This window comes from Lycium barbarum, chromosome 2 (genome assembly GCF_019175385.1).
Source record: "Lycium barbarum isolate Lr01 chromosome 2, ASM1917538v2, whole genome shotgun sequence".
Lineage (NCBI taxonomy): Eukaryota > Viridiplantae > Streptophyta > Magnoliopsida > Solanales > Solanaceae > Lycium > Lycium barbarum.
Genome location: NC_083338.1, coordinates 12,167,986 through 12,180,193, shown reverse-complemented (window position 1 = coordinate 12,180,193; position 12,208 = coordinate 12,167,986). Strand labels below are relative to the sequence as shown.

Here is a 12,208-nt window from a genome sequence, read left to right as displayed (position 1 = left end):
AACCGATAAATCAAGTCAAACCGATTTAATAAACCGAAAACCAGCTCGGTTTGGTTTGGTTTGGTTTTAGATTTTTAAAAACCAATAACATTTGGTTTGGTTTGGTGCTACCTATAAAGAAAACCGAACTAAACCGAACCGATATATGTGTACACATTTAAAATATTATATATATTTATATTAAACTTTATCTATTTTTTACGTGCAATGCTTGGTACTCTTGATGGAAAAGTAATGGTTATGGCTGGAAAAACAGTTGGTGGTGGATCTGCTGTAAACTGGTCCGCATCTATTAAAACTCCAAATGATGTTCTCAATGACTAGTCTGTGAAGCACAAGATTTCATGGTAAAGAACTTCTGAATATCAGTCTGCTATGGAGTGTCTAAGTAACCAAGTAAGAACGTTTTGGATCATTTTTTTTCGCATGTTATTTCTTATTTCAAACTCCTGACAAGCCTAAGCAAACAAACTTCCTGATTCTACAAATCGTTCTGTCTTCTGTTTTGGATACATTGTTCTTCATGGTTCCTATAAGAAAACATAAAAAAAAAATATTTGGAAGAAGGTGGAGCGTGGTTTGGAAGAAAACAACATGTGACAAAGCACAGGAAACACAAAGAATAACCTACTCGAGCTTGTACAACCAAACTGGACAATTTTCGTTTTTTATGTCATGGCTGTTATATTTTGTTTCTCACATCGTTAGTCTTAAAATCACTAAGATGAATGTTCTCAGGATGTCGTAACATGCCTCTTCACAACCAGATTCCATCATCACCTTGATTGATGTTGTGACAAGTTATGTAGCTGGAAGACGAAATATTACAGCTCAGTAGCTGATCAGATGTATATCAAAAGTTAATAAGCATATGTAAAGTTACAATACCAATGTATATCAAATTGTTCAGAGAATCATTATTGTGGTTCTTGTGGTTATGGTTGTAAAACAGGAAACAAGAAAGGGACTGATTCCACTTGGCTAGTTGATGCTGTTAATGCAGGCGCCATTATCTTGACTGGATGCACTGCTGAAAGGTTCATACTGGAAGATAACATGGATGGGAAGATGAGAAAAGATGTTTTGGGGTAATTGCTATTACTGAAAGCAAGCAGATCACTAAGAAGCTACACATTAAAGCTCCAACCATGATTTCTTCCTGTGGATCTCTCTTCACACCTCCGTTACTGCTTTCCAGTGGACTGCAAAAACAAGAACATCAGGACAAACATCTATCTCCACCCTGTACTTTTGGCGTGGGTATATTTTCCCGAATCCATGTCTGAAATTAAAGGCAAGAATTATGAGGGAGGAATAATTACATCCCTCATAAGATGGTGCCTGAAGAAGCAAATGCACAGGCCATTGTAAAATATATTGTTACAACTTGTAAAAACCTAACCGAACCGATAAAACCGACAAAACCGAAACCGATAGAATTTATACTATACTGGTTTGGTTTGAAATTTAAAAAATAGGCAAACTAGGTAGCATCTATTTTTTGCCCCAAAACTTAAAGCAGCAAATCAGCAACTAGTAGGACAATAGACAGCAACACGGCCTTAGAAAGGCAATCAACATGAGCCACAAAATGCAGCAAACAAATTGTCACTGGGCTGTAGTTAAGCGCAGCACTTGGTTTAAGGAACGCAGCGGGAAAACTGGTCCAAGAACCACCATTTATTTGCAGGTAGCAGCATCGATTTAATCACAAATGGGACTTCACAATACCACCAACAACTCTTTCAAATGTGCAACAAACCAGTCCATGATATACGAAAAAGGAAATAAAGGGTGAAGGAGAATTAGCATATATTATTGGCAGGTAGTACACTTAAACAAACCTGAAAATCCATATACATACTATATATTTTCAAAGCTCTCAACAAAGCAACACCAAATATGCATTAAATATACAAAGAGTAGCCTCTTGTATATTCGAAACCAGGAAACTGATATACTGCTAAGATATACCAATCTAACCAGATTTGTGTATCTCTCAAATTGGGAAAACCCTTTCAAATGAAAGTTGTTGCATCACCTGATCCTATTCTTGTCTTTTAACTATGCTTATGTACTTAAGGAAGACACAAATAGACATACCACACAACACCTGAACCTCGGACTAAACATCAATTTTTTAAAAGATAAAACAACGAACGGGGCTACCACCATCCATGTTTCCAATGCCACACAAGATCCAAAGGTTTTTAGAACCTCGGCATAGTAGGCTATTGGAGGAGGCTAAACCAAATCCAAAACTTGCCTTGGACTTTCAAACAGGAGAACAACATGAGGATAAAGATTTAAACAATAAAATTATTTAAAAGGAAAATTCTACACATGTTGTAACTACACCAAAACTTACAACATTTTATAGACACATATATAGGCATAAGTCTGGTTTATCAAATGTACAACAACAACAGTTTCCTCAAGCAGTAGAACAGGATTACAGACAGAGTTACACTTCATCAGCTAGAATACCTCTACAGTATGTTCCAGAAAGTTTGAAGCCTAAAGCAATACCCCAATAATTTTGATTCAACCTAAATAAAATTCTGGTTTTTAAGCTGACATGATGATGTTGAAAGCATACAGGTTGCCCTTCTTATGATGGACATAAACTCACATCAAGCCATGATCTATTAATTTCAACTTAAACTGACCATGTGATCTTCCTCATTTCCCTTTTATCAGCATACCAACAACTATGTAAAAGAAAGGAACAAACAGGACACAAAGCAAAATTTGTATGCACTTTAAAGCTGATATAGTCACACAAGGTTTAATATCCAAATCATTTTTAGCTTTCTTTAACAGGGCTGAACATGATATTCATTTCCTTACTTTTAACAAAACAATCTCTGTACTAAAGGATAAGAACTTTATTCACTTGGTCATATTCAATGGAAGCTAGAGATTGCGAGGCATAGGATGATGCACACATATATAAGCTAAGGAATTCAGAAATCACAACATAGCGCCAACAAACAAAGTGAAGGCTACACCAAATACCAAATGGAACAGTGTCACAGACTGATGGTAGGCACAGGGCTGATCAGGCACCAATGAAAATTATCTAGGCATGCTAACTATACTAGAAACAGGTTTAAAGAAGAGGGAAAGAAATGGGATTATGTCCAAGTCAATACTCACTCAACAAGTTTGAAAAAAATGAGGAGATTTAAGATTTATGTCTTCAAAGGCCTATGGTCAATTAGAAAAGAATCTTAGCGGTGTTAGAGATATGACTCATATCCGTAGTGTTGGATCAAAACAATGTTCATTTCTCAAACATACATACAGGGAACAGTAGGTCAAGCAACTAGTTTTATACCTGCTTATTGCGTCTAGCAACCCAGCATATCTAGGAGATGAGGGAAAAGAGGGAGGAGACTATACTTCACAGACTCGCTTAGAGATAACATTTCCTATGATATTATGTCAAGTCAGGTTTCATGTTTCATATTAAGGAAAACAAAACAGGCTACAACAGGGGAATAGTCATTCAACTCAACCAATTCTATCTCTTTTTTCCAGAAAAACCATCAAGAACACACTTTGCAACTTGAATCAAAACGAGGTAGGAATACACATACACATCTCTTTTGGAAACAACCCAACTCAAAATGAGTCACACAAGAGAGACAGTAAGATGCTTATAATAGACCAGTGACCATCTTAATGTTCACAAACCAAGCCAACTGACCAAGTAAGAGGTTAAAACAAATATGACCCCTACTGCTTTCAAAAAAGACATTTTGCATAGATTCCGACTCAATGAAGTCCATTCAGATGTCATGCTGTCATTATGAGTCTCTAAAGGGTTCCCTTGGCAATCTTATCCTTTCTTTTAGGTGAGATAAACTCAAAACTGGCCGCTTAGTGCATCCTAACATAAGCTGGAAGTTAGGGGCCTTTTATAAAGCATGTATTCGAAGGACTACTCAACCCCCTGAAGGAAGCTGTCCAGAGCTGCCCACGTCTACTTTTTATCTAATTTTTGTCAGTATAGAGATGATTAAATACCCTTCTGAGCATATAAGGATTCCTATGAACTATTCAATTCCGAATCAACCTATCCATAACTAGGCTATAACAGATTGCACAAGACTAACCTATATCTTTGACTAGACTAAAAAGGCATTGATCACCAAACATGTTTAAACTTGATTATTTTACCTAAGCTTACTACATTTTACAACCATATCAATTCCAACCACTATCTAATTTCACAAAATTATATAACTGAAATAAACAGTTTAACCTAAAGCCGAGCAATTTAACATATAAAACACATAAGAATACGAAATGACTAAAACAAAGCAAAAGGAAGGATAAAGAATCGCCTTTTCCTCGAGTGGTGATGGGGGCTACAAGAGTTATGAATCAACTTCGAAATAACGCGATAACTAACTTGAGTTCAAGAATATTTTAACTTGTTCCGGTAATTCAAGAACTTGATGTACAAGAGAAAATATTTTGTTTTAAGCGACGTAATCGAAAAGTTCAAAACTTGGGGATGTTAAAACTCCCTACAAAGGACATGATTCCCAAACTCGACCTGTCATGATTAGGCTTGGATCCGTCTATCATTATCACGTTACACATAATATGCTTGTTGGTCGTTGGATTATGAAAACCCGTCGACGATTTGGTAGGTTTCCTAATTGTGGAACCGATACCTAAGATCGACCCACCTAAGGTTTATGCATGCATGACTTAATAAAATTGGTGGCAAAGCTCTATCTTAAGTATTCTAAGATTTGGCTTTCTAGACACAAGGTTCCCGAGCGGACTACTCGAGTGAGAAGGCTACGCGGTCCCCGTTACTCGGGCACCCCGCGCATACGCCAACTCTCCTACAATTTGGATTCTATGAATAAAATTTACGGGTGCGCAAAACACACCTCGCGTGTACGTGTGATAGTGTGAGTTTTCCAAAAAATGGAGGAAATATGAACGGAATGCCAATTAAAGAAAGCAGTAACATAGAAAAATTCCACATAACAAAACAGTCACTTAAAACCACAAAAGAAAAACAATAAAAGCAACAATAAGGAAAAATAGAGAAAACATCCAATTAATTATTAACCTAAGTTTGTGATGGTTAAGAACCTAGAATTCCCCAGCAGAGTCGCCATGTTGTTGCACCCCATTTTAACCGAGGCTAAACAAAGCACAACGTATGGAGCTCTGAAATAATTAATTATGTACAGAGTCGCCACCTAGCATTTAAGGTATACTAGGGTACCTATAAATTATTAATATATGCAGCTTAACATGGTCTACGAAAATAAGTGAGATTCTAGGTAAGGGTTCAAATTATTCCGAAGGGAAGGTGTTAGGCATCCTTCAGAATCCACAAATGTGGTTCCCGGCTGGACCAATTTAACTATTCGAGGGATGTGTAAAAAGGCTTGATTATTACTTACAAAAATTAGTAGAATTTAGACTAAAGAATAACTAATATGACTATTCACATAAATAATCGTGCAATATGTATTTTTTACATATGTGATATAATAATTACTTTTTTTAAAAAAAGGTTATGTGCAACTTAGAAACTTGGGTATGTGACAAAGGTATAAAAAGAAAATGGACATGAAATTATTTTGCACTCGAAGTGAGTTAACTAATTTAACTAGTTAAGTATGTACGCCTAATCAATTAATTATGAGAGTACATTCTAAAGCCTAAATATTAAGGCAAATCACCCTATTTATTCACTTAAGTGTGCTAAGCTATTGAATTAAAACTCTAGCGAAACATGATAACTATCAGAATATTAACTACAAAAATAATAACTGTCTAATATTAATTTATCTAAAACGCATAAAATTTAAATCACCTAAGCAGATCATAAATAAATACCACTAGCCTACACCCTAAAAAGTAAAGTTTCACTATATTTTATGCTTGCATAATTTAAGAATGTAAAAACAAATATATATATATATATATATATATATATATATATATATATATATATATATATATATATATATATATATATATATAATTTGTCACGGGCCTGTTTTCCCCTGCGCGATAGCGGAATATTTTTCGCGCTTCGGCGGCACACAACCGCCCGTGCGGCGCCCGCAGTCCTCCGCGACTCCGGGCCAGCCATCTCCTTTCCCAGGTTCCTAGGCATGATCCAATGCCTAAGGCGAAGCTCGCCATGGAGGCTCGCTTTGGTTGTGCCGCCCGACTGATGTCGACTGACATACTAACATTCTCTTGTGGCGCATTTCCCTTCTGCTGGACCTCATCCACATGCACCCCTAACTTTGGCTACGGACACGCTAGTCCCTCACCTGGACCCGAACATCGGCACCGCGTGCCCAGTCCAATCCTTTAGCTTGACACTCGCTTCGTGCCTACGCACCTCGCTCGTGCCTTGCCCAAGTAAGGCAACGTTCGATCCTTGGCCTTGCTCATGTGCGTCTCGTGTATGCCTTGGCCTATTTTCGCCTCACCTTGCATAACAGTCGCGCATGCCGCGCACCTCGATGCATGTGCCTCGCACATGGCCTTTCTGCATGTGCCGCGCACCGCCTCTCCCATATGCGTCTCTTATGCCATCCTTTCGATAGTCTTATGGCATTGCCAAGCATAGCCCACATCGCACACATTCCTTTCGCATCGTGCAGCGTCGCCCCACGACTGCACGTCTAAGCCAACGGACCTTTGCTCGCATGGCTGAACCCTTGCCAAGCTCACAAGTCAGCTCACGAGGCTCTTGACATAGTCCCTCGATCACTCATTCGGCACGGAGGTCTCATCCCATCATGAGATTAGCCCGCGGGGCCTAATCGTTCCATATACTGAGCCTCCAGCACCATTATGGCACCCAACGCTGGCCCGCGGCCACGCGCCGTCCATAGAGTTCCCCAAACTCCTATGGATACCTTTGACACTCGTTTGAGGTGCCAAGGCAGGCCCTTGAGGTTGTCCCTCAAGGCAGCACACTTGGGGCAGTCGGCTGTCGACACACCCGGGGAGGGCTGGTAGGCTGTCACCATGTATACCCCCCTTATATATGCTTTAAAGAAAAAAACCCAACTGACTCCAGCAGACATGATTTTGCCAGAGAATCACAATCGGTGTTTCTCCCTCTTCCCAACTCCAAATCAAGCGCCACTTGTTCTCAATTACTCCCCTTGACTTCCTTTACACTTCCACGAAGTTTCATCCCATTCCCCTAATCACGGAACGAGTTATAGCCCTCGGAAGCATCAGCTAATTACGACAATGCCACTGCTTCCTTGGCTAAGGCAAGCCCTTGAGTAAAACAACTCCAAATGACCTCAATCTTGGTGAGCATATACAAGGTCCTTCTAGAAATAAGGCTTTCAACCGAAATGCCTAGATTCCATCTTTAGCTCGGAAACGCACGGCACTGACACTCAGGCTCGCGCGTGGCCTCGTCCATCGACGGCCTATGGGCTCATCCCAAATCCTTGCTAAAACTTCTTTGGCACTATCATAACATGCCATAGAGCATCTCCATATGCTTTTTGACTCTTCCCCTCCGGAGCCCCTTTTCCATGCACGACGCTCGCGCATGACTGACACTGCTTGCACGGCCGACGCTGTCTCCGCGCGCGGCTGACCCTGCCTGCGCGCGGCCGACACTGCCTGTACGGCCGATGCTGTCTGCGCGCCTGTGCGCTGCCGACCCTGTCTGCGCGCACGGCTGACACTGCCTGCGCGGCCGACACTCATCTGCGCACGTCTCCTGCACGACTGACACCCGCTTGGCCCACCTGGGCGCGCAGGGGTTATGGGCGTCAAAACACCCCTGTAACAAACTTCCCCCACTCAAGCTCGTCATCGTCCTCGATGATGTAGACACGTCCCCGTCAGCCCGGAGTTTGCCCCCTCGGGGCTTGACACCTCCGTCCATAATCCTTTGGGTTCAAAACCCATCTCATCTCCTCTTAAGATTGGAGTCGTGCCCCTTGCACTTCTCCGCCCTAGTTTCTCCCAAGCGTGCCTCTGCACTCCGCTTGGAAAGTGCCTCCGCACTTGCACCCTCTGGTGACTAACTTTGTGGTGACCGTCTGTCATCCCACACCATGTTCCTCACGGTCTTCATCAGATCCAGAACCTTTGTCTCCCACCTTGGTAATTTCGCCATAGCACCCACTGGTGTAACTTCCATGGTCTCACTGCAACCTTAGCAGTTTCTGCTTACCGTTTACTTTGGAAGATAGTCCTCCTTCTGATCTTCACATGGCCCATCGCCTTTTCATCGGCGAATACTCCCCCATTGAGAGTGGAAAAAAAATTTCCTTGTTTAGCAAGGTAGGCATCTATCGATGTGGCCTTCCTTTGCCAACCATTTTATTATGGCCCTTTGTATGTTTTCTTCCGCAAGATCCCGCTATGTCAACTATATAAGCAATCAAGGCTCGATCCCATAAATCGAAATTAAGTTGTTCACATATTGACACTAGCAGCTTTTCAAATCTTGTGGGTGGGAACCCTTCTTCGAGCTTCCCTTATAATAGAGTTATGCCCTTTGGCACTCCCCTCTCAAGTTTCTTCCAAGCGTGCCTCCTGCACTTCAGCTCCGCTGTTCACTTGGAAAGTGCCTTCGCACCCGCACCATCTTGGTGTCTACTTTATAGTGACGTTCAAGTCAACTACCTCATAGCCTTCAACCGTCTAGGATTCTATTTCTTCCTGGCAACTCCTTCTAACCACTTTGAACTAAAGCCTTGGCGCAACTGTAGTTTGCCCTTCGCATCTTTAGCTGGGTCAAGGATCTGAATACCCCTTCGGAAGACAATCAATCCCTTCAGGATTCGCTATCTCAGCGCTCTGGTCCTCCTGACAATTCATAGGTTGGCATCGCTCGATGTGACATCCCTTTGTCCCATCTTGCCTCCCCCTCTCGAAATCGTCATTGTCCTCGATGACATACAACACCGACGACCACCCACGACCATGGCACATAGCATATCTTGGTAAGTACTTTTTCCTTCTCAAAGTGCCGGCTTTGCCAACAATTTTGCACCAGGCTCTTTACCCAAAAACTGTATCTCAATACTCATGGCCTATGGCTAGAACCCTCTCTGATTCTACCATCTCGCGGCTCCGGTCCAGCGTACCTCAGTACGTTCAAGCTTTTGACAGACTACCTTTTCAAGTTTGGTTCCTGTCCAACTCAGTGGCCTTTACTAACCCCACTATGATTCCTCACCATGATACCTCTTGTACTAGCTCGGTTTTCACCTTGCATAGCACTCTCGACTGGAAACCCAATATGCTCCATGCAATAGGCTCGCAGCCTACTTGTCTTGCATCTCTTCGGCAACCCAGTTTAACGTCCACCTCTACACCATAGACGCTTCCCAACCCCCTCGGGTAAGGACAAGCTCTATCTAGGTCGGACACACCCCAACCCCTTGGGCGGTGTTCAAGTCCTTCAAGTTTATAGTCCACGGCTTACGGCTCTTTCTAAACATGGTTGCTCCACCTGGCAATCATGGCAGTCTCACTAGCCACCCGACTTATCAGCATGCTCTCTTTCCGTAATGATAGCCTAGACTTTCGACAGCTAGCAACTCTTAACTCGTTGCAACCTAGACTGATAAGCTCTTGAGGCACTCACCGCCTTCACCTGACGCTCTCAGTCACTGTTAAGCATTGATACCAATTTGTTGTCAAACACATTGGCATCACTGACATTCAGATCGCTTAGCTTTTCACATCCCTAAGCTCTGATACCAATTTGTCACGGGCCTGTTTTCCCCTGCGCGATAGCGGAATATTTTTCGCGCTTCGGCGGCACACAACCGCCCGTGCGGCGCCCGCAGTCCTCCGCGACTCCGGGCCAGCCATCTCCTTTCCCAGGTTCCTAGGCATTGGATCATGCCTAGGAACCTGGGAAAGGAGATGGCTGGCCCGGAGTCGCGGAGGACTGCGGGCGCCGCACGGGCGGTTGTGTGCCGCCGAAGCGCGAAATATATATATAAACAAAGAATTTAAGAAGCTATTTGAACTTCTTTGAGTGCCATCTTCCAAAAAATAACTTCAGATACCTGCATGAGACTTAATAAAAAATGTTAGTAAGAAAATAAATAATTAGCGGATGAATTAAAAAATAATAAATAAACTTAAAATAAAAATCCGTCTTTGTACATGGAAGGCCTTGGAAATCGACGGAAATTTCTTCATCGGCCAATTGGGTGACTGAACGTTCACAGTCTCCCATATAATCCACGAACTAAGGAAATCAGCAAAGAGGTAACCCCAAACAGGTAAAAAAAAATGCAACTTTAAAATAAGAGTTAAAATATAAGAGTAGTTAAATGACAACTAGCAACGTATTAAAATATACTTACTCCATATCAAACTTCTTTCTGGCAGCAGTTGCAGCCAACTTGATTTAAAATATACTTACTTTTTATCATTTTCCCCATTATTGTCCAAACAGAATTATTAGGTGGTGGACCATTGTACAACACACATTATTGTTACTTTTAACTTTTCCCACATTATTAGAGGAAGCTGAAAATGCACAAACCTCAAAGCTCAAATCTTGAATATGCAGAAAGAGAACAAATTATCAAACAGATCCATATAGATATATACATATATATAGCATAGGGGACTCAAAGTAAAGGAAAGAGCAAAAGATGAAATGAACTGACCCTTTTAGCACAGTGATTTTATGATCAGACAAAAAATGCTAAAAAAAATCCTAGGAGAAATGAAGCAGAAAATTTGCACAGAAAACCGGCCTTCTAAAAATATATGTGCATCATGTGGGTTGGTGTTCGCCGGAGGCTGGTTGTAGCCCATCGGAACAGTGATAGGGAAGAGGGAAAGAGTGAAAAGGACAGCTGGTTGGTTGCGGTGTGGTGGTTTGTGGTTGGGAGACGGAGTTGTTGTTCGCTGCTTCGGCTCGCCGGAGCAGTTGATTGGAGCAACAAGGGGCGTGAGGGAAGTGGGAAGAAAAGGGAAAGGGAGTGGGCATGTGGTGGTCGCATGGCTGCTCGTCGGTGAAGGAAAGAGGAAGAGGCTGGCGGAGAGGCATCTGGAAAGAGAGAGATGTGGCGGAGGGAGTAGAGGGAGACGAAGTGGTAAGGGTGGGGCGGCTGTTAGAGGTGTTCGCCGGAGCTCCGAGCTCCGGCGTGGAGGGCTGGCGGCGGCGGCTGGAAAGAGAGAGGGGGGAGAAAATGTTTAGGTTTTAGTTCTGAGTGTTTGTGTGTGTGTAAATATATGTAGAAGATGAATACCCCCTCTTTTTTCTTATAATGCAAAATGGCCCCTGCTTTGTCCAAAGAATAGAAGGTTGCACCCTTTTGTCTCCTCAATGCTTACCTTAATCCCTTTTTTTTTTAAAAAATGATGAAACCTTGACTTGATCGGATTTTACTCTGCGTTTAAAAATTAATTACTCCGATTTTCTCTGCACTGTCAGACTGTACTAAAATATAGTTAATTAATTCATGTATAAATAATAACGCAAGTATAAAATATAAACATTAATGTCTATGATATGAAAATGTATTGCTATAAAATTAAGAAACAATTATTAATTGCACAAAAATTGTAGTATTACGCTGTACATGTGCAAAATAATGATTCTTGAAAAAATGACAATAAATTGAGAAAATTCCTAAAATAAGGATAATCATCAATAAATTGTTGAAAAAATGTGTAAAAAATGTATTTCGTGCTCTTTAACGAATCAGGGCCCCCTAAAACGTTAATTTTAAGCACGTCGAGCCAAAATTAGGTGTCAACAACGTCGCCAAGCTGTTATACCCCATTTTAACCGCGTTGAAGCGGAGTACAACATATTGGAGATTCCTATATGCTTTATTTTAAGGAGTCGCCACCTAATTGATTTTACGGTGAATTAGGACACCTAATTATTAACTAAGGTAAAGCTAACTAAACCTCCGTTAATGGCCTGCTTAATCAGTATGATTCTAGGTAAGGGTTCTATATTATCCTAAAGGGAAGGGGTTAGGCATCGTTTAGAATCCGTTAACTACGGTTATCCGGCCAATCTTAGGTTAATTAATTGAGGTTTAAGAAATTTAAGAAAATAGCTTTTGAGAAAAGAAGAAAAAGAAAAAAAATAACTTATAGCTAACAAGTTTAAAATATTATTATATGAATGATGCATTCTGTATGATGAAAAATAAGTATTTAATTTTTAGAGTGGCAATCCTAAATG

At 41.3% G+C, this 12,208-nt stretch overlaps 1 long non-coding RNA gene across 1 annotated transcript; it reads right to left on the bottom strand.

Moving 5' to 3' along the window:
• Window positions 1-819: 819 nt before the first annotated feature.
• LOC132626181 (uncharacterized) lies at window positions 820-11,284 on the bottom strand. The gene is made up of 2 exons (XR_009577192.1): window positions 10,671-11,284; window positions 820-1,202 (listed from the first exon to the last, which is right to left on the bottom strand). It is a non-coding gene; the product is annotated as an uncharacterized LOC132626181 (long non-coding RNA).
• Window positions 11,285-12,208: the final 924 nt, after the last annotated feature.